The sequence below is a fragment of the Hirundo rustica genome, chromosome 10 (genome assembly GCF_015227805.2).
Source record: "Hirundo rustica isolate bHirRus1 chromosome 10, bHirRus1.pri.v3, whole genome shotgun sequence".
Lineage (NCBI taxonomy): Eukaryota > Metazoa > Chordata > Aves > Passeriformes > Hirundinidae > Hirundo > Hirundo rustica.
The window spans coordinates 14,931,220-14,956,405 of record NC_053459.1 but is presented as its reverse complement, the minus strand read 5'-3'; the positions used below and the strand labels follow the sequence as shown (position 1 = coordinate 14,956,405).

At 46.9% G+C, this 25,186-nt stretch overlaps 1 protein-coding gene across 4 annotated transcripts in view; it reads left to right on the top strand.

Annotated features, from left to right (window-relative positions):
• The first annotated feature begins 14,863 nt into the window (after positions 1 to 14,863).
• Positions 14,864 to 25,186, top strand: part of IL1RAP (interleukin 1 receptor accessory protein) — a 48,760-nt gene continuing 38,437 nt past the window's right edge. For 2 of the 4 annotated variants that reach the window (XM_040074554.1, XM_040074559.2), the window contains exon 1: positions 14,864 to 14,984. The gene's annotated coding sequence lies outside the window, so the exon portion shown is untranslated. Of the gene's footprint in view, positions 14,985 to 15,204; positions 15,297 to 25,186 lie in introns of those variants that run through there. The other 2 variants (XM_040074557.2, XM_040074555.1) reach the window with 2 other exon arrangements.

Sequence of the window (25,186 nt, the reverse complement as noted above, 5' to 3'; positions counted from 1 at the left end):
TCATCAAGTTCATCTTTTTCACAGCACTAAACTCAATTAAAGTAAAAATGCCTGTAAGTGGCTGGACTGATAACTCTGTAAATCCAGCTGTCTCAGGTTGCTACAGAATCTAAATTACTCCTTCACCATTAATCCCAGGATAGAGAAATGTCCAAGCAGCTATTTAAAATGAGACACTCTGCCCTAAGATTTCATCTGGCAGGGAAAACCATTTTCTTTATAAAATACAGCCCACTTTACCTCTTGAGGTTTTAAGACTTGATTCAATAAATCTGGAATTACACTATGGAAAATCATCTTCCTCCATGGAAGGTAAGTGCCAGCATCACATCCAATTGTGACAGAGCTGCTGTCTGCCTGAAGAGCTTGAGGACAGCATGGAGCAAGGGAAACACAGTGGTCTATCCAGAATGTTATCAGCAGAATTCGTGGGTGGTGACGTCCAAAGTGAGAGGAAACAACAAATCTCTTATGTGGTCCATGACAAAACACCTGTTTTCTTGGTGTTCACGAGGTACCTAGGAATACTTTATGTCATTTTCTGAAAAACAACAGAACGGTGGGAGCATTGCACTAGGACAGATCCACTAAAATCAGTGGCTTAGCTGGGCTTCCTGTACTCCTCTGAGGGCCCATAATCTGGTGTTTTGCAGACTGTCAGGCACATAATGCTAGAAAGGGCATGTTTTCAAAACAGAAAGAAGGGTTGGGCTGCAGGGATTCCATGGATATCTATTACTCTGGAACATGTGGTTGTACATAGCAGGGAGAGATCAGAGGACTGCCATGAGAGGCAAGAGGACACTGCCAGGAGCAGGAGAGCTGCTTGTTGGTCTGTGGGTTACGCTGGCAGCATAAGAAGCAGAGATAAGTCTTGCTATAAAAGCTGATAGGAAGGGGAGTGGAGAACACGTTGTGAAGTTCAGCTTTATGCTGATGGACCAACCTAAGGATGGACTACTTCACCTGGAGATGAAAAAACTAACCTGGAGGTGTCCATCCCTAATGGCTTCAGGGGAAAGGACCGGGACACACCTCAAGGCTGTGCAATCCCATGACAGTAATTTGCTGATTTGATGGAGGCCAGCCTGAGATTGTTCAGTCTTTATCAAAGAAGATACCCATCATTGCCATCATCAAGGCAAGTCAGAAATATTCTCTGGGCAAGAATTTGCTTGATGACAACAACAGAAAGGAGTGAAGCTGGAAGGCACTGTCAGCCAACTGGCAGGTAGTTCATGGGTGTCAAATCCTTTAATCCAACCTTTCAAAGCTCATCAGAAGATTTTACAGCAAGTGCGTAAATGCCCTGTGGAATCCAAGGCTGCTGGAAATTATTTAGGACAAGAGCCCAACATAATTCAGGAAAAAAAAATTGGACATCACTATGGAAAATTTGCAGAACAATATTTTTTGGAAAGCTTTTCTGTTATGATGCTTAAACTAGATTCACACTAACAAATGCGCAGGAGAAACACCACTCATAATTACTCTCTTACTTTCCTCTGGCTGTAGTGGGAGCCAGGACACCAGAATTGTGCTCAGCAAAGCAATCCCTATTTCCAGTTTTGAGCTCTTACTGTTTATTCAGAGCTCACCCATTGACCCATCTTCCTGTCACAAACTGATGAAGCGCACATGTCAGAAGGATTGCCAGCAATCGGCAGCAATCACTGGAAAAGAAAAGGGAGCTGGAGGCTATGAAACAAGCAGCTTTTCACTAGTGACTTCACTGTGAAGGAGCTGGAAGCCATGGCAGGCCAGTGGCACATGTCAGGATAGTCCAGAGGAAAGATGGAAATGGCTGGGGAGCTCAGCCAGGAAGAAGTGCCCCCAGCCCTGCCTCGACCTGAGCGTCCATCCTCCTCCCCAGGTTCCTACAGGCAGGCTCCCAGGGTGGGCTTGGGATGGTAGGCACAGCATCACCTCTCTGTGCATGAGAGGCACCCCAAACCTCAGTCCTACTGCCTCCAGCCCTCAGATGCCTGTCTGACACTGCCCAGCATGAAAGCCTACATGGAGGAGCATCTTGCAGGAGGCAGGACATGCTGCCTGTCCCTCTGGGTGGACGGAGCAGGCTCTGAAATGAATAGGCTTAGTCTCAAAGTCTTCCATCTGCTGGATTAAAGCTGTGGTTTCAATTAAACCAAGGAGGAAAAGACAGAAGAGGAATGGTAAAAGAGAGTTTGGGGTGTGGAGGTTGTGCTTTGTTTTGTTTGTAAGTTCAGTATTTTGTGTGTGAGAAGAAGTGGCCCAGTATGGTAGAAACTGGAGTGAGTTTGTCCGCAGCATCAGGGTTGGGACATCATCTCCTGATGTCCCAGCCCTGGGGGCTAATCTGTGCCTTGAGTGACAGCTTTGACATCTCCCAGCCTGGCCAGCATTTCCCAAGACTGCAGGCAGGGTGAAAAAAAAAAAAATCACAAAGGGGTAGATGTTTCCTCACCAGCTGGGAGGGGTGAGTAGATCTACTCTACACTTCAGAAAACAGTTTTGTAAAACTTGTATACCCAGCTGATGAAGAACTGCACTTGGCAGATAGAAAATGCACAACACATCCTGTAAACCTTTTCTAAAAAGCAATCACAAATTAGTCACTCTGATTAAGTTCTTATTTTGTTTTTAGAACATCATTTATCAGTTTAATTTAACGTTACTTCAGTTGCTAAGGAGCCACGATTGCAAACCTCCACCAAACAGGAATTATGAACACTAATGTCTGGTCATCTAATTGGAAAATATTACAAAACTCAAGCTGAGGTCTACCCTCTCCAGCCACACTGCTCAGTGAGACATGGAAATGTTCTGTATTATAGACAATAACACTGTTTCTTAGTCAAGACTTGTAACTGTAGGAGAGAACAGCAAAATCACAAAAGGCTCAGCAGAAGAGACTTGCAAATTAGTCTCACTACTCTTGAAATTGAGCTGCTTTCCCTGCTCCTGGCAGAGATACCTCAAGGATACTGAGATTGCCTGTGTATTGCATTTCAGATCATGATCGTTCTGCTTTACACAGTAACGTACTAAGTCTCCATCAGGCCAGTGATGGGAAGGGGAATATTTACTTAGTGATGTGTGAAATGATGAATAAATCTTCAGGAATTATTCTGGGGGAGAGGGAAGTGAGGGAAGAGCTTTATTACATTCCCCGATCACCACCGACTGCAGAAATCCAGAAATTTTGCACATCTTTCAAATAATGAGCATCAAATGGGGGAAAAAATAAAAAGGAAGGTTCAACGCTGGTTCACATTTCTGCACTACCAAAAATGTTCCTTCATTTCAATTAAATCTTGACCTATTTTTAATCAAAAAAGCCTGCTGTGTCTTTGTGCCTCAGAAGGCTGACACTGTCAGCAGGATGCTGCAGTCCCAGGTCCCAGCCCCCTGGGCGGTGGTGGAGGCTCTGCTCCATGGGGCCATGGACTGCACCCCTCTCCAGGGCCCCTGTCCCCACTGCCATCCCTGCAGGGACTTACCTGGTGTCACACAGGAGGTGTCAGGTGAACCAGCAGCTGGAAGCCTAAGAATGAGCCAGGTCCTTCAGCTCCCAGCCCAGGCCTGGCACAGGACCCACTGTGGGATCACAGAAAGGGATCTGAGCTGGCACCGAGAGGGACAAGGCAGAGAGACAGCCCAGTAATATTTCTAGAGGAATATTTTCAAAGAAAAAAAAAAGGTAGAGCAATGTTTTGAATAAGCTCCTGTGACATAAATAATAAATAAGAAATATAAACTGTATATCCAGACATATACCCATACATGCATGCATTATGGAGAGCTCCTCTTTACTCATTAATTCCCTTGGGAGTTAGAAAATCGCAGCTAAAAACAATCATTTGCATGCAGAGATAGACTGCACAGAGAGATAGGATTTTCTGTTCTTACCAAGACAATAATGTGAGCCATACTCAATAATTTTGTCTAAACAAACAGCAGAAGAGATATTTTCAAAAAGTAAGGAAATAAAAAAAGGCTGATTCATTTTTATATTTGTAATTTCATAAGCTTTGATTTTATAGCACTCTTCTCAAGACCTGAGCAATTCAACCCTTGTATGGTACTTCTGAAAAATGCAGTGTTCATTGCACAAGCATGAAACGGGGCCAAGTACTCACCAGAAGAAAAAGGTAGAACTCCACATATTAGATTTTAAGAGTGTTTAGAACCATCTTTCCATTTTTCTGATTCACTACCAAAGCCAAAAGGTTCCCAGTTCTCCCAGGGAAACTCGTGTGTCTGACAAGTGGGCAGGTGAGCCACGAGCCAGCAGCTCTGCTTGTCCCTGCCACTCTCTGCTCTCACCACCAGCCACGGTGGGCACAGCCAGCCCCACTTCTGTCCCAGCTCTTCCACTTGAGGTTGCATCTTTAAACTACAAGGCACAAATCCTTGAGCAATAATATTCCATCTGATATTGCATAATCTGTTGAGTATAAAAAAATTAGGAAGATTAGAATAGTGCCTACCATCAGAATGAGTTTGGTGATACCGACTGATTAAAAAAAGAGTAAAAAAATACATGTTTTCTCTGGACATTGGGAGGATGAGATGTTCCCTTAACACTTGTTGGGACTGTCAATCAGTAATTCCTGCTTTTTCACGGCTTTTTGCAGCATCCCTCTGGCTTTATTTCTGATCTTGAACACTGAAGGTTTAATCAATCATTGCTCTTCCTGCTTCTGGAATCTAAGTGGCTCAAAGCACTCGTATTTACTGAATGTCATTAGGCCATGGTGATGAAGTAGCTCTGCTTGGATCTTTAATCCATTCCTTGTTATTAAAAAACCCCATAAGATAGAGCTGTCTTTACCTGGAAGCATTTTATCAGCTGAAGCCCTGGACACTACTTGGAGGGGAAAAGGAGTGATCTTCCACATTTCTCTTGGCTAATCTTAAGTTTAATAGAAAGTGGACAACAGATGCTTTGTGAATTATTGCTCTGCAAATTAAACCTCCTTTCTTTGTTGAAGGCAAGGCTGGAATGTTCCTGATTTTGTTAGGGAAACCAGCAGTAGTTGATTTGATCCATAGTACCACCAAACTTTATCTACTGCACACCTGGAGAGCTCCTTTCAGGAGATGACAGATGCCACCAGCAACGACAAAAGCACAGGCCCTTTGATGTGTAACTGAAATGCAAAAGACTCTTTTAGCTTCTTCCAGAGGTACAAGCACACCTGGCTACAGCAGGAGAGGAAAACTGGAGAGCTGCTCCCTGGGGACTTGAACAGCCCCCTCTTCTGCAGGCAGGCAGGCAGGAGGCCAGTGGGATTCACAGCCTCTGCCACTGCGTGTCCAGGCTTTAGGCAAGTCTCTAGGGATCCCCTCAGCTTGGTTTTTCACGGTACAGAACAAACTCCAGTGAGGACTCGTGCCATGGATTTTCAGAAACCCAGTTCCACAGAGCCACAAGACTTCACGGTGCCAAACCCTACCATGTTAGGGCTCATCAGGTGTTAACTAATGATAATATCTGTCATAAATACTTTTGGCAATGGCAAAACATCAGCCTGCATTGCAGTCGTGCCTCATTCTTTGTAAATACATGCTGAATATTTTGAACAAATAATTATTACTCTTCAGACTCTCTCCTTCAAGATTTTCCCCAGTGACAATTTTTGCTTCACATCGAAAGAAACTGGTTCTTCATTCAACAAATTAAATGTTTGCCAGAACGGCATATGAAGCATCATACAATGGTTTGGGTTGGAAGAGACCTTAAAGATCATCCAGTTCCAACACCTCTGCCAGGGGCAAGGACACCCTTCACAAGACCAGGTTGCTCAGAGCCCCATCCAACCTGGCCTTGAACACCTCCAGGTATGGGGCATCCAAAACTTCTCTGGGCAACCTGTGCCAACTTCTGGCCACCCTCACGGTAAAGAATTTCTTCCTAACATCTAATCTAAAAGACTCCAAACTCTCTGCCCCTCTGCTGCCAGGCAGGGCACATCTGGAGGGGACTCAACAGTGCATCAGGCAGGAGCTGCCCTGAGCCTTCCTTGAATCCCCAGCAAATAATCCCACAGCTGTTTTGCCTTGAACATCTGGAACACTTATTTTGTTTGGGCAAGTCATCAGTAAGTGTTATCTCCCCTTATGAACAAGAGCACTTAAACTTTTCCTTAATTTGCGGATTCCTATTTAAGGTTAAACTCCTGTTTAAACAACAAGCAATTCTTCTTCTTTTAATTAAGATTTATGCAGGTTCCCATGTGTAGATGAAGCAATGAAGTCCTAATGAGCAGAGAGTCTAATTATGATCATTCTGTAATTGAAATAGTGGTGTGCCTCAGAATAAGACTGTTATGTTGCCAGATAATGGACTAATGAGCACTAAAGAAGTAGTTAAAAAGGTCTGTAAAAGACTCCAGCAGTTCTTATGAGGACAGGCCTGCATGTGAACACCTCCATGTAGTATTCAAACATGTATTATGGAATATATAATGCAATCTGTCCAAAGATTTATATCAAGGTGTTGGAAGTGGCTGAAGGTCAAGGGCATAGCAAAAGCAATGGAATTAATTATTAATGCGAGACAGAAGAAAATAAGCCAGAGACAGCTGCATGAAGTGATTTAGGAGACAGATTAAAAATATAAAAAGGGAAGTCAGTGGGAGGCAACATTGGGAAAATTATCAACATCCACCACAATATTGGTCCCATCGGCTGAAACCAGCTCCCTCCATGTTCTGATTGATGAAATACACCAGAGTCCGATATTTTTTCTTGTCTAAATGACCAGCTCTAATCATGAGCTCTACACAGTGCTGCTTTCTTCATCGTTCAGCTGGTCAGGAAAGAAAAGATAATTACAGAATGTTTGTTTAGTAATTGTCTGCTTCTATTTTGGAGTTTGCTTCTGGTGCTAACGAATGTGACTCCATTATGTCATTTATCATGTGAACAGTCAGGTTGAGGAACAGTTTAAATCAGGAACTATTTTGGTTTGCATGAGAAATAACCCCACAGAACAACTGACAGCATGTGTGAGCAGAAAAATTCCATGCCTGAAAAGGATAGGTTAGGTGATTTCTCCAGATAAAAAGCTTAAGGAAATATCTTTTCACCAGAGTTGTACCCCCAGATATTTCCTCACAAGGAAGTCCAGATTTGAAGTTATTTACCTAGTTTGTTAGGTTACATTTGCTTTTTATTACCTTTTCTCCTATCACCCTTTGAAAAGGAGAACTTCCATTTCATTGGATGTGCTAAAAATTGTACTTTAAATTAATACCTGACTTAAATACAGGCAACACAGGTTGTAATTATATCTCAGGTGTGGTAAGAATAGAAAAGTGGCGCTGAAGGCAAGAACCAACCAGACGTTACCCACAGATATATCTGGAAAGGGATGGGGACTCACAGCTCATTTATAAAGAGCTCCCTCCCCACGAACCTGTGTTAATATCCAAAACACTAAATTCCCTGTGTTACAGTGTAGCACCAGGTACATGATGTGTTCCTGACTCAGTTCAGCCCAATCCCATGCGCTTGTCCATTCGGGTGGGATCTCACACGTATTCCCCACCCTGTGGACAGGTGTAATTCTTGGTGAACCTGAACACGGTGGCTGGGGCTCAGTCAAAAGGCTGCTGGGAGCACACAGCCATGTGAGAACAAACTGGGAATTTCCTCCAAGGGTATCTTTCAACTTCAGTTTGCTAGATGATTTCACAAGTGTGGGTTGAGAAACCTGTCTGAAGTGACTGGCCAGAGAAAAATCCCCATCCGTATAATAGGGTGTCCTCCCAGTAATAGTGGAGCAGAAGTTGTTTGACAATACTTTGGGTAATGTCTTGAGGACTGTAGATGACTAATAATAGCAGCGCCTTTTTTTCCAGAAATATGAAAGTCATAAAAATGATGGTTTAGAAGGACCAAAACTATTTATAAACTGAAGAAGAATTCAGTGAAGAGTTTTGACTAAAAAGGAGTGGAGGGGAGAATTTTAATGTGCTTGAAATAGAACTCAAAATCTTAAAGAAAAAAATGCAAATCTGAAGTATTTTAAGTGGTTTAAAAAAAAGTTGAGTGGCTCAAACATGAAAGGACACCTTTTGTTTCAGATCAGATGAAGATTTTATGTTTATCAGGATGAACAATCTTGATTTGAAATGTCCTCTAAGTTCAGCCTTCTCGGGACGGGCAGAGGACCCCAGTTCACTCAGGATCTTTCATCCATGCTGCACACAGAGAAATCGTAATACAGAGAATGTTAAGTAAAAAAAAATTAAAAGTTCTCAGGAGCATTGACTTCCATCATGGGGTTTTACAGTTAATTTCCTTTTGGCCAATTACTCTCTTCAGAAATGTCTCCTGCATATTATGAAGACTGAGTGTTAAACCTGGGAGGTCGTTTCGCTTGCAGCCTGTCGAGGAGATCTTTGCATTGCTGGTTAACGGCTTGTGAACTTCATTGTCAGATGCTGCTCTGCGACTTTGCATCTCCCAGCTGATGGCTCTGTGCCATGAGCCGAGCAACTGCCGGGGTTTGAGGGCGCCTCTCGCCCTTGTGAAATTCGAGTTCATTTTTTTCTGCTCCCCGCGCTTTCTCCCTGCAAATTTATGACTTGCTAACAAATGCGTTGCTCTTGATTCCCTCCTCTTCAGTGATCTTTAAGATCTCTCATTTCATAAGGAAGAGGCAGGTGGGAGATCTGCTTCCAAAAAAAAGAAGTTTCCATAAGCATGTTTAGTGGAGTACGGCTGCCTGCATATCCATCCCATTTCCATTGACTTAATTCAGTCTTTTTCTGTCAGGTTGCATAGCAGTAGTTAACTGCCCTAACCGAAGTGTTTTCCTCAAGATGCCCACATTCCTGAGAGCTGGAGGTTTTACCCACACATGCAGCCAGCAGCCTTTCCTCATTCTCCATATAAATTGAACACTTCCTCTGCTTGCCTTTACAGCTGTTCTCTGAACACCATCCACAAAACGAATGAAATATTCCTGTGGCTCACTCATTCCTTCAAAAACCTTTGTCCAGGCTTGTTTTGTCCTGGGAGGCTAACAATATTTTTTGCACCTTTGCAGTGGCACAGGGCCGCATTGCGCTGCTCTGGCACCTGGGAATCAATAGCAGTCAGGGTGGGAGGAAATACAGCACATTCCTAGTAATTGTGCAAATGCAAATTACTCCAAAATCCTCTCTAATGTAAATCCGGTGAGGTCAATAGAGGTAGAGCAAAAGTGGCCATTCTGCTTCACCTGTTATCCTCATTTTTATAAGGATGGATAGCAGCTATTAAGAGAAAGGAAGTTTGAAACTCCTGGAAATACACTGACCTGGGAAAAGAGCTGCAAGGATGCCAGAAATCACTCTCTGTGCAGATGGGTATTCTGCTTAACCAGAGCAATCAGCACTGCCAAAAACCTTCACCAGTGTGAGCTGCTACATCTCCATTAGCAGTGCTGATTAACAGGAGCACAGGGTCCTGCCCTTTGGTTAAACACACCAGCCTGTTACAGAGGAATTCCCGATTTTGGCAAGTAACAGCATCTCCCTGCATCAAGGCCTTGCTAATCTGCAGCTGCCCTTTCCAGAGATTGTGTAAGGTTTTCTGCAGTTTCTTGAGTTTGCTCCTAAAATGTTCTGTTGCGTGAGAACCTTTTTATGAGCTGCACAAAAGAATTGTTTTCCTTAAGGAATCCTTAACATATGCACAGATAAATGCAGAGACTAAAGGTTAATGTTGCTTCATCACTGCTGAAGTGAAATCAAAGAATTTTAAAGTCATTCTGCAGAATGATCTTGCATTTTTATGGGAAAATTGACTATAATATATATATATAATTGACTATTGTTATTGACTATAATAATAAGATTTTGGAATATGCTAATGGAACTTTTTTCATTAACCACACTTGATGCTCTCTTTTTTTTCCATAACCATTGCAGTTTGTTATGAGAGAGTTATCCAGAGAAGCTGGGTTTTGTTCAGAAAAAAAAAAAAAGACTGTTGAAAAATTATTAAAGCATTGAAACACCTGTATAAACCTATGTCAAGACAGGAGGAACTCTTAGAAGTAGGTAGGATAAAAATACACTATATTAAGCCTTTTCTTGCTTTTATAAGATCTTTTAATAGGCTCCATTTACCCAGGAAAGACAGTGTGCTAATTCAGTGCCTTTTCCCTTCTGCAATGGTGTCAGCAAACCATCAGCCAGAGAAACCAGGAGTTTGAAACCATCTCCAGAGACCATTCCCTGTAGAAAATACCCATCAGTACAGAATTGCCTTGATGCCAAGGCTGTATTCAGCCTATCTAGCTTTATTAATCTGCTGACAGCTTGCCACTTCTCACTGGCATCACTGAGCAAGGGAGGTAAACTGCAGCCTAATTAATGGCCAGGCTAGAGGCTTTCTTCAAAGACTGACTGAGACAGATGCTGGTCTTGCCCAGCAGAAATGCCAACCCAGTTTAAGTGCTCCTGCAACCTCCACAGTCAGGCAATTTATACAAATTTAGTGTGTTTGAATACAAGAACAAAGGATGTGCAAAAGGATGTCCAGGCATCCTAAACACCAAGGGTGTCCAACATGCTTGTACTTGTGGGTAAGACACCTGCCAAAAGCCAAAGTCCTCAGCAGGATGAGAAGACATTCCTCTCCACAACTGCTTTGAAATCGCTTTAGTTTGTATGAAACACGGACTCATAGGACTGGAAATACCTCCGGCCTTAGGCTGTATCAAAACATGTGTGACAGAGATTTAAATGGACTTGGATGCAGGTTATGTAAGGTCAAGTTTCCATTTAAGAACCATTTGCATTAGCAGTCCTACCACCGTGGTAACACAGGGGAAGAGACACTAATGATATTTAGCACATTAACATGGACAAAAGCTATTTGCTACATCCAGGAATAAACACAGACAAACTCATAATGAAGCTGTGTTTCCAATCCCTCCTCATTGTGCAGGGCTCTTACAGAGGCTCACACAGAATGCCTCACCGGGCAGTGAGGTCCAAGATCTGGTTTGGACATAGTCAATACAGCAAAGAATACACAATCTCTGTCAGCCAGGCTCACCTGACACATAAAACTGGGACTCCTCGTGCATTTTGGTGACCAAGCAGTCCATACCTGTCTGAAAGCCATGCCTGCCTGCTCAGCCAGGCACAGGTTCCTCACTGCAAGATGGTCTCAGCAGAAAATGTTCAGCTCCATGTGTGGGTAACATTAGCTCCCTTGGCAGAGGCAGATGGGAGGTCCATGTGCTGCTGTGTCAGAAATATCTGTCATTCTCCTGTTTTCCCTGTGTCCTGTGTCTTAGGTTATCAGGTGTGCTCCTCTCAATGCCAGTTAAAAGGCAGGTGTCAAACACAGAAGGCACATTCATTTATAACTACACACACTATAATTATATGTAGTCTAGGGCTTATTTCTTGAACTAGGAAGGAAGAAAAATGGGTTAGGTGGGTGTGAGTAACAAGCAAGAACATGTCTTTTAGAGGTTATGAAACTATCTTGATCTCCCAGTATCAGAAACGCTGCCTAAGAACAAACAAATCAGAAAACTCTGTGCAGGCTGAGAGTTTGGTCAAAAACAAGGGAATTGGGAACTGACAAGGGAATAGTAACAAGTTTCTGATCGAGGCTGGGAACAGAGTATTGCAAGCAAAAAAATGGAGGAGAAATATGAAGTCACCACTACACCTTATTTGCAGAAAGATAAGTGCAATCTTGGGATTACCAGGTGAGATATTTCAGTGAGAAATGGGGACTTTAATGTCAGTGTATGAAGCATCAGTGACACCTCCTTCCATTTAATACTCTAACCACTTTTGGTAATCCGTATGAACTTTGAGAATAATTGGAACTACAGCAGATGGAGGGAAGAGGTCGGAGGTGAACTGAGAGTCATTTAGGAAAGAAGATTGAAAAGCCAGTCCTGTGTAGCTCAGCGAGAAAGGGAGACAAGAACCATCTCCATAAAAAATACCTGAGTAAGGAGAAGTAAGCAAAACATCTGCTGAAATGAGAGCCAGTGCTGGTGCCAGAACACCTGGGGAAAGGTTCCTGACCACCAGGGACATGGACAGCCTGGGAGAATCTCACAGAGGGGTAACAGGCAAAAACACAACATTGTTTAAAGTTATAGCATGGTCCTTTCACAGGAAGGACCATAAACAACATTATTGCTGGCATGGCAGAGAACTGGGCTCTGTGATCCAGGATCCTCCTGTGCTTGTAACTTGAAATTGCCTAACGGGACTAGAACAGCAGCAAAACAAAGCCTTTGGCCACTTGTTACTGGAGGTCTGTGGAACATTTTCACAGCAGTTGCAATGCCAGAACTCCAATGTCCTGGCTCAACACCAACACATTCCTCTGCTATTTAAGTCCCCCCCGTGGTTTCACTTAGTAATGCTACTCGTTGCTCCCTGTCCAAAAATTGTGGAACAATGCTGCCTTTTCGAGCTTAAAAATGTTTTCTATTTACTGAATTCTCTTCAAAACGTAGTATAATTCACTCTAGGGTGTAACTGTGTTGCATTTTACCCTGCACAGAAATAGCATGTGCAAGTGTGGAGAGAGGATGGGAGAAAAAATAGCAGAACAAAAATATCATTATGACAACACTGAGTCCAAGTGAGAAATATTACCCTTATTTTACAGTAGGAAACTTTTGATTCTTTTAATACAGAAACAAATGGGTTTGAAACCTTTCCTGTGAAAACACAATGAGAAGGTGTGGCTTGGGGCTTTGCTGTCAGCTATAGCTTTTAACCAGTCTCTGGAAATATGGTCTTGAATCTTATTTTATGAGCCTTTCAACGAAGTCTAAAGTTGAATTCTGGCTTTTGATCAAGATCAGAGAAAATTAATGATCCGGGCCTAAAGACCCTAATTTGCAGTGGCAGGCTTGGAGTTTGGAACCATATGAATTTCCCAGGGTGTGTGTGTCGGTGACAGTTAACCTGCATTACCAGTATTGCAACAGTGCCTGGATCCTCCCAAACAAGAATAACGACATGTCCTGTCCCAGATCAGTATCTATGGATGGCAGATATGATGTAGAACAAGGAATCATTATTATTATTATTATTATTATTATTCAATTCTTGTACCAACCACCAGACTGCTGAGCTACTCCCACAGCTGCATTAAGTGTCATGACTAAAATACGCAACCCTTTTGTTATTTCATCTTCTATGAGAAAAGTGGACTGCCATATTTCAACAGACCATTTTAAGCATATATTTCTCGGTAAGTGTGTTGGAAAACACAGCTCATAAAATGTGCCTTGCTATTCCAGTTTTGTCTATATTCAGTATTGCAGTCAAGTTATACAGACACCTAAAGAAGCTCCAGACAAGATTGGGTCCTGGAGCAGTGCAGGTCGTATGGAACAAAAGACACCCTAATCAGTCCTTAGAGTGGGGTGAATTAGTCTTCACAAAGCTCTGCCTTAACAAGTTGCTTTAATATTTGGATGGAATTGGGTTAGAGATGGCTTGAGTAGAGCTGATTCTAAGCACAAGCCAAGTAGGCAGATTTTCAAGGGCATTCACCACCAGGACACAAAAGCTGCTGAGATAAGAAACTTTATGCCTAATTTTGCTGTGCCAGAACCCTGGGAAGGGAAGGAGAGAGAGGTACAGGAGGAAAAGTTTTCCTGCTGGAGCTGCAGGAATAGCACTGGCTTCCCACCACAGCTCCTTCCCTATCCTGTGCCACAGCCAGGCTGCAGCTCCTTTTCCTCAGGGCTGGGGGAGCTTTAGGTGTGCCCACCCTGGAGAGCTGGTGGGGCTGCTGAGGGCAGGGACCCCCTTTCACAGCAGCCACGTGTGCAGCAGTGCCTCATGCAGCCTCGCAGAGGGATCAGGACATGGGGGCCATCAATGTCGAGGATGCCTTGGCCAGACCCTGCTCCCCAGGACTGGTTTGTTGCAGAGGAGCTTCATGGGATGGGGTGAAATTTGGTCTCCTAGCTATCCTGGAATCACCTTCTGAGGATAACAACTGAGGTGTTGAACTCAGTCCAGGTGTTGTAGCCAACGGTGCTAAGAAGCGCTGCAGCACTTTGAGCAGACAGGAGTTTCCTTAGCACTACAGGCTTTGTGTCCAGCCATTTCACTCTGCTGTCAGCCTGCCAAGAGGTGATAAAAGTACCAATAAGGGCAGGTTACTCACTGCCAGGATGGAAGAGACTCCAGGCCAACCTGAGAGGACAATGAGCTTTCCTGGGCAAGGGCACTCCCGCACTAAGGGCTGCACTTAAAATCGCTGGTCACATTCTCCCGGAGCAAGTGCTGGCCCAAATCTCCACAGATTTCTTATTCCACTCCTCAGACTCCCTGACACTGCTCTTGCAGTCAGGTGCCCACTCCTCATCCATCAACAATTTCAACCTCATCAAGGCTGTGCCAGCGATAGAGCAAAAACGGTGCCACTCCTCTGGGACGAGGTGGCATCAGAATGTCCTGGGAGGGAATTACTGGGAAGGAATCCCAGCACACCGGAGAGGGGAACTGGAAACTTTACTTTCCCAGGGGCTGGTGGCCCGCAGAGCGCTCAGGGGCTGCGGCAGGGCTGTGCGTGCCAGTCCGCTCCACCCAAAAGGTGTCCAGAAAGCTTCCAAGGGCTCCGGGCGCGTCTCGGCCGCCGGCAGCTCCCGCAGGCAGGACGGCTCCGGCCAGGAGAGGGAGCCGTGGCCCCGCGCACCCCGCCTCGCACCCCGCCTCCTCCGGCCCGACCCGTCAGCTGCGGAGGGACGGAGCCGTGCCCGCCCCGGCCCCGCCGCCCCGCAGGGACCGGACCGGACCGGACCGGGACCGCCCCGAGCCTGCGGAGCGCGGGGAAAGGGGAAAGGGGCGGGCGGGGCGGAGCGGAGCGGAGCGGAGCCCGGGGGCGAGCATCGGGGACGACGGCGAGGAGGCAGGAGAGGAGGAGGAAGAGGAGGAGGAGGAGGAGGAAGAGGAGAGCGCGGCGAGCCGGGCGCAGCTGTGCGCTCCCCGCGTCCTCAGGTGAGCCGCGCTGCGTGGGGGTGCGCGGGGGACGCCCGTGTTCCTGTAGGCGTGGGAGGAGGCAGGGACAAGGGACGGGGAGCCTGTCCCGCCCCTCCCCGGCCGTGAACTTCCCCGCACGCGAAGGGAAAGTTTGTGTCGGAGGAGGCGGATTCCAGCCCCGGCGCGGGGGGAGCCGGGCGGCGGCGGCGCGCAGCCGGCAGCGGCCCCCGCTCCTCGGCTGGCACCGGAGGGAGACAGGGAAGAAGGAGAAGGAACCGCTCGGGAGAGCCCGAGGAGCGGCGCCCGGCGGCCACGGGCGAGGAAGGACAGGTGGGCACGGTGAGAGCGGGCGTGCGGGGCCGGGGATGGGGGAGCGGAGCCGGCACCGCCGCGCCCGGGCACCGCCGCGCACCTCGGGGCATCCTCGGCCGCGCCTCGGTGTGCGGGGACCGAGCCGAGCTGCGGGATTTGTCCCCGCCGCTCCTGCAGGCGGGCTGGCCGTGCCCCCGGTGCCCGGCGTGCGGAGGGATGCGCTGGAATTCGCTCCCGTGAGATCTCGGTGTTCCCGGCTGGAGCGCTGCACGCGCTGAGAAACGCAACTTTGATTTTCATCCGAATTGCCGATTCCTGAGCCTCTGATACCTGCTCCCCGCTGTCACACCGGTCTCTGAGATGGAAGTGGGGAGAGGAAGGCGTCGGGCTTAAGCCGTAGTGGGGAAATAAAGTGGAAGAGGCATGTCCAAGAGGAGAGACTGGAAGCGGTTAGATGCTGGCAGCAAGATGGCCTTTGCTGTGTTTGTTGGGGACAGCCGCCCCCTTTTATGAAGCAGTTTGGGGTTGTGGAGGGGTAATCTGTAGGGAAACTGGATGGTTTCTTGAAAAAGAAGGGGGAAAAGGAAACCATCAGGGCTTCGCTGCTTCAGGTGTCCCTTTTCTGTGCCAATGTCGCTTTCCCTGTTACAGTGGCAGTGCTTGTTCCTCGCTCTGGGCTGGTTTCTTGGAGTGTGCCTGTACAGTGCTTGGCACAGCCAAATCCTGATCTTGGGGCCTTAGGATGTAACAGTAAACTGGATTATAAATGCCCTCTCACATGCACACTCTCTCTTTTCATCCTGACCTCTGCTTTGTGAATAGCTGGTTACAGTGCTTGGATAAAATTCTGGTTGGCTTTACATGTCTTTTTTTTCCTCTTATAAGATGATGGATTTTGTTCCATGCATTCAGCTTTTTGTCCTAGGAAAGGCTTTTCACTTCTGGATTTGGGTGATTGCAGCAAGCTCCTTATATTAAAAAAACCCACACCTGTCTCCTTTGCAATTAAAAAGTATAATTTTCCTGACATTCCATTTTTAACTGTGCCCCTCTCAGGCAAGCAGAACTGTCACCCAACATACGTTTTCATACCTAGAAGGATTGTGAGGTGTTATTTATTAACTGTGCTGTGGAGAGTCCATATCTCATAACTTAGAGGGTCATTTATAACAGGTTGCTTTTGGCAGCTCTGGAAGATTTACTTGCTGTCTTGTATTCCTTTCAGGAAAGGCATCCCTTTTTTTCATGGAGAGCATCACTCCAGCCCACAGCTCTTGGGTGGGCAGGCTTGGTGCTGGAAAGGGTCCTGCCTTCTGTCTCCATTGCCTGCCTGTGGTGAGCAGGAGTGGGCAAGCAGAGAGGATTAAACTCTTATACCCAGATATTCTTCTTCCCTGGAAGTAGGCATGGTGCTATTGGTGGGAGCGTCTTGTCTGGAGGAGCAGTTAAGGATGTAGGGTAATGAGGGACGTGGAGAGGAAGCTTGTGGAGACTTGAGGTGGTGGCAGGGCACTGCAGTGGCTGGGAAATGTGAAGCTGGGGAGGTGGGAGCTGCCACAGGGAGCTGAAGGAAGGGGCTGTGGGGAGAGAGGCTGTGTTTCTAACTCCATGCCTCTGTGCAGGGCTGCAGCCACACAGCCCTGGGATTGCTTCCCATGTCATTGGTTGTAGCTTCAGTTCCAAGTGTCTGCATATGATATGATGCTTGCTGATGTCTGTCCATGCCTCCCCAGAGCCCAGAAGGTCCTCTGATCCCCCCAGGGTGTGGAAGAAAAGCTCGTGTATGGACACTTCTGGGCTCTCCCCTTCCAGACTCTGTAGGTCTGTGCAGGTGTTCTGCATTTGAGCCTGAGCACATGCAGTGGGGATGAGCTCTGCCCTCTTCTGGGCTCCAGCAGCCTCGTCCCCAGGGTCAGGTGGTGCTACCCCAAAGCACACACAGATAACAGAGACTTAAGAGGGTAGGGAGAGTGGTGTGACAGCAGGCTGGATGGTGCCTGGATACTTGGAGGTGTGGGAAATGCCTCTCTGCTGGCCTCAGAACTGTAATTTTAAGGTCTAAAATAAGCATTCAGGAAGATTGAGGCAGAAAGATTTTGTCCCAGCTTTATTCCTTCAAGACCAGCATGAACCAGATGCCAGCTTCAGGGAAGAAGAATTATACTCATTCAGAATAAGAGGCCAATATTTGAGATTTTATTCCTTCTTTTCACTTATGTTTGCGTTTCTCCGTTGGTTATTTTGGCAGGCTCTTGGTTCATCTTTCTTTCCCCATCTGTCCTGGGTCCCCTCTCTTGTCAAGTGTCCTCCCATTTCAGCAAGACTCTGACTTGCAAAAACTTGCCACAAAGCCCTTGTGACTGGTGGTGTGGGAGAGGAGGTGCCCCAGCCTGGCTCTCAGAGCACAGCTTGCATTAGCCAGGTGGACAGTTAGGAAGGTTATATCAGCATGTGAATGCATTAATGTCTTTTTTTTTTTTTTTTTTTTTTATCATACAGTAATGGGGGCTGCTTTGGGAATAAAAATAGAAATAGGGAAAAGCCTGTATGAGCTGAAATCTGTGAACAGCGCCACGTTATCTAGGAACTCAAACACGTTCTACAGTGCAGCTCTGCTCTCCTCCTTCCTCCCCTGTCCTTCCCTCGACACAGCTGATGGATTTCAGTGCCCCCATGAGCAGAGCCTGTCTCCTCTGTGCAGCCTGGCCGGTGGCAGCCCTGTGCCTGGCGGGGGGAGCTGCAGCATCTCCGGCCGGGCAGAGCGGGACAGATGCGAAGGCAGGAGGAGGCAGAGCTGGCTGTCAGGTGTGCCAGGCTTGAGCTCACCCTTCTCCACACCGTGTGCAGGTGGGGCTCTGCCATCCACGCTTTGCAGCTGCCTTGTTCTGCTCCACCATCATCAAAACGTGCAGCTGAGATTCACTGCTGAACTGGGACAAAGCAGCTTCTTCTTTTGGGAGGTATTTTAGGATTTCTCCTCCCCACGCCAGTGCTTTTTTCCAGACAGAGGGCTACTCTGACGTTTCTCAGCTCTGTGTGGGGCTTTTGCACATGGCTGAGCCAGATGAGCTCAGAGAGAGTCCAGGGAGGGAACTGGTTTGGGGAAATGACTCCAAATGGTGCCTAAACTTTAGGGAATTTTGATCTTGGCCACTGTGTTTACTGTGTTCAGCCTCAGAGGTCCCAATAAGACACATGCACAGCACATGATATTCATAAATTCAGAGTCTGATCTTGCAGGAAATTAAATACAGAAAAAAATGCAGAAAATTAGTGTACAAGCATATGTATTTTGTTATAGGGTTCTCTAAAAATAGTTGCTTGTAAAACAGTATCTTCACTACAAGTCAAGGATCATTAGTCTTTAGTCAGTCCTTTAATTTAACAACTCTCAGTTTCATCTAATGGGAATATATCCCTAGGAATTCCTCTGACACAGGTTTCCCCTGAGTCTGGATGATTATCCAATTACAATTTAAAGAAAATTACAGTAAGGATAATTGGCTAAAGATAGAAGTATCTGAGAGCGTTGGGGAAAGAGGAGAGAGTGTGAGAGCGTGAGAGTTTCACTTTCTCAAATGAATACATGAGAATTATTTCAGTCCTTAACTTTTGCAGTGAGTGGATTCAAGGTCCCTGGTGTTTGGATCTCCCTCCCTCTACTCTGTCTTGTTATGTGTCGACTTGATATTTAGATGAAAAAGTTACATTGATTCTCACGGAGCCTTTTTTTACATTCACATGTGTTAACAGAAAGGGAACTGTTAAACACTCTCTTTGCAACAGAGAATAAGAGATTTCCATGGATCCTGGGCTCAGTCAGGGAAGTGGGAGGTGGCTCCTTCTCCTGGGAACACTAGGAAGGTGCCAGAGAGCCTTTTGCTTGGAAATCCCACTCGGAGTAGGGCCATGGAGATCCCCCAGCTCCCTCCAGGTGCCCGGGGAAGGAGCTCCATCACGGTGCTGCCAGCTGCAGCGTGGTCCAGCGCTGCCGTCCCACGCCCATCGCCGTGTGCAGAGCCCTCGGCTGCCCTGGCAGAGTTTCCAGTCGGTTCAGGAGCGTTTGAGGCTGCCTTCGAACCCCCTGGCTCCCTCTTTTTCATTGCTGGCAGCGTGTTGAGGCAAGCCGTGCCGTTTAGCCCCTGCAGCGCTGGCTGTGGCCGTGGCTCAGGCTCTCTGGGTGCAGGTGGCAGCTCCGTGGCGCAGCCTGGCAGTGCCAAGGTCAGAGGATGGAGCTGGGCTCTCCCTGCAGCTCCCTGGACAGCTTTGCTGTGCTGCAGCCGAATGAGAAGATTCAACGTGAGTCACTCACTTACACAAGTGCTTAAGAAGCCTCTTCAGCTTTACTAAGCCGAGGTGTTATCAGAATTAGAAGAGGGCTTTAAAAAAAGAGTGAAGAAAAAAAGACTAAGTTTTAATACCTCTTTATATGGGAAAGCTGCTGGGTTTGATTGCTTTGTTTGTTTGTTTTCCTCACAGTTCTGTTTAATCCCTCGTGTTTCTGAAATAAAAGTGTAGTGGAGTATCTTGCCTCTCTTAGGCCTGATGCTGTTTATTTAGAGGGATGAGAAATTTTTCCAGTATTCTGAGGAAGACTCTTAGATATCTGATCAATTTGTTGTAAAAGCTTGTACCACTGTGACTTAAATGTTTATTCTTAGTGCTGACAGGATGTTATGGAGTTGTTTAACTGTATATTTGTAACAATTATGCTGCTTGGCAAGAAGGACGTGTTTTCTTCTCAGAGGGAATTTTTGTTGGGTTTTTTTCTTGGCCTTTTTCTGCCTGTGAGTTGTGGTTATAGCTGCCTTTCTTTATCATTTTACTTTTTGTTTTAGATGTAAATAAAGAGCTAATTACAGTTAATCTCAGTGCAAAGGAATGAAATCTTAAAGAGTGAAAAATAACTCCCATCTGTTGGATTTGCAGTAACATTTTGGGGTTTGCCTTCTGCTTGGAAGGATGACAAAACTTATCTTGCTCAATTTAAAGTTTTCTTTGCACTATTTAAACTGGATTTTTAATAATTTATAAAAAACAAACAAATGGAAATAGCTTTTCAAATTATGTTTGGTCATGTTCTTTATGTGGTGATTGCTAAAATGTGAGCAGCTCTAAGTGAAATGAGTTCAAATCCCACTACCAAATTCTATAGGAGCAGGTTGAAGACTGCCTGGAAAAGCATCTATTTTTCATACTAGTGTATTGCATTTCTCTGTTTCCTGCCTGCTGGGGCTCCGTGTGCCCAGCTAACTACCCCCAAAATGACTTGTTCCAAGGGAACTGTTCCTTAAGTAGTTTCTATTTAAGATAGGCTGAGAACCCCATTTTTTTTTTGTGGTGGGTGTTACTTTTAGCCCCATCAGCTCCACTGACTGTTGAGCTCAGGGAATTAATCCATACTTTGCTCTCATTTGTTATCTTTGATGTGAGCATCTCTAAGCACTTTAGAGATATTAAGATGCACTGCTGTGGTGTGAGATGGGGAGAGGCTGTTCTAAATGTGGCTGGGGAAACAGAGGCACAGAATTCAGAAGCCTCTGCTAATGCACTCAGTTCAGGGGAGAGCCATTTATAAGTTCTCTAATGCCTGATTATCAGGGAGGCACTACAGTTTTTCTTGCACTGCATTTGGTGATTGATGCCTGCATACAGATTTCATGTATATTAGCCAGAAACTCATATTTCTGCCCTAAACTAGAGACTGTTTTAAAGTCTTCAACATTAGAGATTTAAAGGAGCCTAGTAAATGGCAGTGTAAGGAGTCCAAATTCCTAGTTATTTTTTCTCAGGTTAGTCCTGTTGCAAAAAGTAAAACCTCACCTCCCTCCCACCATAGTAACATCCAGGGTCCCACCTACATGAATTTATTAGCAATCTGTTGAGCCAAAGCTCTGAGATGTGTAAAAAAATTACTTAATTTGTCAGTAAGAGCCATGCAAAGTCACTCTAATACAAATAATTGGATTTGTTCTGTTGAGAAATAGCCCCTCTTCCCTCAAGCACAGATACCTCCCAGCCCTTGTTTTTCAGAAGGGATCTGGGTGGTGGGAGGAGGATGTTGCTGCCCAGCTGCCAGGCTGTGGAGGTCTTGAGGGCACCCAGCCTCTCTGGATGAACACAGATGTGCTGCTGGATCTGAAAATGTGTTGCTTTAGCAAATTGTGCTGGTTGCATTTGAGCTTGGGTGACTGAAGGACAGAACTCAGACTCCACTGGAATAACATCCCTGTGGACGGGCGTGGGATTTCCCCCATATCCATTCTGTTGGAAAAATAGCTGCAGTCTCAGTGCATTTACCTTTCTTCACCTTCCTGGTCCTCTCTCATGTTTTTGGGAGCCTGTTGAACTCTGTCTCCTTGGGAGGTTTCACACACACAGACTCCCTGACCCCAGGCCATGGAGAGATAGAAATGCTTTTCTCCAGGCTCGTTGTGTCTTCCTTTTCTCCTCTTGCACAGGGGAGCTGTACCTTGCATTTCAGCCATGTTGAATAGCCCAGGAGGGTAATGTTTCCCCCTTACAACATTTTTAGCCCCCTTATCTGACAGGTGCAATGACTCTGCAGTGGCTGACATGAAGTGTCAAAGAGCAGGAGGGAAACCCAGCCTAACTGTGGTGGTTTTGCACAGCCTGGTTTTTTGGTGGTGATGGGGAAGCCACAGAGGTGGCTTCTGTGGGAAGCTGCTGGATGTTTCCACCACGCCCAGCAGAGCCAGTCCGTGGTGGCTCTGAAGAGGGACAGGCTGCTGGCCAAGGCTGGGCCAGCTGGAGAGTTGGTGGCACCTCTGTGATCACGTATTTGGGAGGAGGAACAAGACAAAGTGGGGCAGGCACAGTTTTTCATCCAGTTAGAGAAGAGGAGGTGAGGAAGTGTGAGGGAAACAACATGGGAACACCAAGGTCAGTGGGGAAGGAGGGCAGGAGGTGCTCCAGGTGCCAGGAGTCCTCTGCAGGCTGTGGTGAGACCATGCTGAAGCAGCTGTGCCCCTGCAGCCCCTGGGGATCCACAGAGATGCAGAGATCCACCCACAGCCCCTGGGGATCCACGGGGGATGCAGAGATCCACCCACAGCCTCTGGGGATCCATGGGGGATGCAGAGATCCACTCACAGCCCCTAGGGATCCATGGGGGATGCAGAGATCCACCCAGAGCCCCTGGGGATCCACGGGGGATGCAGGGATCCACCCACAGCCCCTGGGGGGATCCAAGGGGGATGCAGGGATCCACCCACAGACCCTGGGGATCCACAGTGATGCAGAGATCCACCCAGAGCCCCTGGGGATCCATGGGGGATGCAGAGATCCACCCTCAGCCCCATGGGAGGTGCCCATGCTGGGGCAGGTGATGCCTGGAGGAGGCTGTGATCCCGTGGAGTACCCAGTGGAGGGAGGTGCCTGCTCCCAGGCTGGAGCAGCCTGTGCTTGGGGACTGCACGGTGTGCTCCAGTGACCCACGCTGCAGCAGTTTTGGGAGGACTGCTGCTGGTGAGATTTGGAGCCATGCTGCAGAAGTCCCCAGAGAACTGTCTCCCCTGGGAGGGACCCCAGGGTCTCACAGGAGGAGGACTCCTGTCCCTCAGCAGCGGAAGAAGATCTTGGTGATAAACTGACCCAAAGACCCCCAAGCCCTGTCTCTCTGTGCTGTTGATGGGAAGAAAGGAGAGGTTGGGGAAAAAAAAGGTGTTTTAAGGGCTTGCTTTTGCTTCCCATTATCCTCTTCTGACTCTGCTAGTAATAAATTCCCTTTGTACCTCTAAGCCGAGCCTCTTCTGCCGTTGGAGTGTTTTTCCTGGTCCTTATCTAAACTCATGAACCTTTCATTAATTTTTTCCCTCCTCTGCCCAGCTGTGGCAGGGGAGGGTGAGTGGCTTTTGTGGGTGCCTGGCATAGTGCCAGTGTCAAACCATGGCACCGACTTCCCAAGGACACTCAGTGATTGCTTCCTCTCAGTGCAAAGATGTGAGCCAGCCCAGGGCTGGGGTCAGCACGGATTTGAGAGTGTGAAGCCATCTACTTCCTGGCATTGGAGGCGCTCAGAAATGAAAATTTCAGAGGCTTTTCAGATTTTTGGCCCTTTGCAGAAGCGTTTTAGTGCATAGCAGTATTTCCTCGTGTCTCTGCACCTCGTAGCCTTTGGAAATGTCAGCAGAGCCTGTATTGCCTTTTGTTTGTCATTCAGCTGGAGGAATGAATTTCATTGCCCTTGTGAGATCAATCATATTCTCCCCAAATAATTAATATTGATGACAGTCACGGCATGCTGCTGCCTGCAGCTCCGTCTCAGACTTCCCACCGTGTAGGTGCTGTGGGTCACAGAGCAGACTTTCTCAAAGGAGGCTCCTGGACTTCAAATTTCAGGGTGCTGTTCTTTGAAGGTTGAATTTCAAGCTGCATTGATGGGGCCAGCTCAGGCAAAGCCTGGGCAAGTTCCCTGTGATGATGCAACTGAATATTTGCAGAGGGAAATGTTAGAGCCGTGGGGAGCAAAAGGAATACACATCACAGGGGGGAAGGATTGCCTCACTCTTGTTTCTCTTTTCCTCCTTTTTTTCTGTGTCTCCACAGGTTTTCCTAGTTCCCTTTGCAGATTGCAGCTCTACTGTGCTGGCCAGAAAGGGGCAGGGATGCTCTGATAGTCACCAAGAGGACCAAGTGGGTGGGTTGGGGATGTGGAGGGCTGGAAGGACCTCCAGAGGACTGCTTTTAAGTGAGGTGCTGCCTTGAGGGAGGCTGGTAGCTCCTGGGCTTTCTATTTTTATATTGCTTTAAATTGGTTGGTGTGCAAAGCCCACTTGGAGCAGCCTGTCTGAGCTGCAGGACAGGGACTTGATGCCTTATTCTTTTTTGCTTTTACTTATAAGGTTAAATGGGATTAAATTAACACGATTAATGTAAGTACCAGGTGTGGAAATGCTGTGTGGCCCAAACTTGAAAAAGAAAAGCTCATCTTGCTTTTAGCCTAGAATATGTTGCTCATCCCAGGATACCCAGAGTCACTTGAGGAAATCATTTCCTTGTGCTGGGGCTTCTCCACTGGCAGCAGCATGGGTAAACCCAATAGTGGTGCTGGAGACATTGCAGCTGCCTGAGGAGTTTGTGGCACCACAGGAGAGCAGATTCTTGGGAAGTCAAAGACAGTGATGACGTGCTCTGGAGCGTGGTGGTGCTTGGAGGATTTTGGCCTGTTGTGCCCCTCTCTGGAAGAACAAAAAGGGAAGGATTCTGTCTGAATATAGAGCAGCCATCCTGGGAATCTGCCCCTCAAGCTCTTAGTGCTGTGAGGGGAGGAGATGAAGTGAAGGATCAGGTATGTAGCTGCCAGCAAGGGCTTGGACTTAAGAAAATCGGCTCTTGGAGTGTTTTTGACACTGAGAGCCTATTGCAGGTGGTGCTGAGCAGGGCTGGGTGTAACCCCTGGTGTGACAGGGGAGGTGTGGACTGGGGCTGCAGGGCACTGGTTGGACCAGGCTGGGCTGGCAAGGAGACACCTCCTGGGAAAGCTGCTCTGGGGTTGGAGAGTCCTGGGCTTGTCCTGAAAAAGGCATTTAGCCCACCTGAACACCTGCTCAAATCTGCACTGTGTTCTCTGGATTTGGAGACCTGTGCTGAGCTGGCTTGGGGCTGCTGCTGTGCAATCTGTTGCAGTGTGGGCGTGCTGCTGTGTCCGCTGGGGCAGTGGAACAACCTCCTAGGGAGGGCAGTGGAGCTGCTGACGTCGTAAAACCACTAAAAAGGTCAGGAGGCAGAATGTATAAATTAAATGCTTCTTGTCAGATGTCTCCAAGGGTTCCATGACAGTTAATTGGAACTTTTCCAGTGAAGGGGGGATCTCACTTCGGATTCCTTGAGTCTTCTCAGGTCTTTGAGCCACGCTGATTGCAGATTTCTTCTTTCCTGTGCAAAGA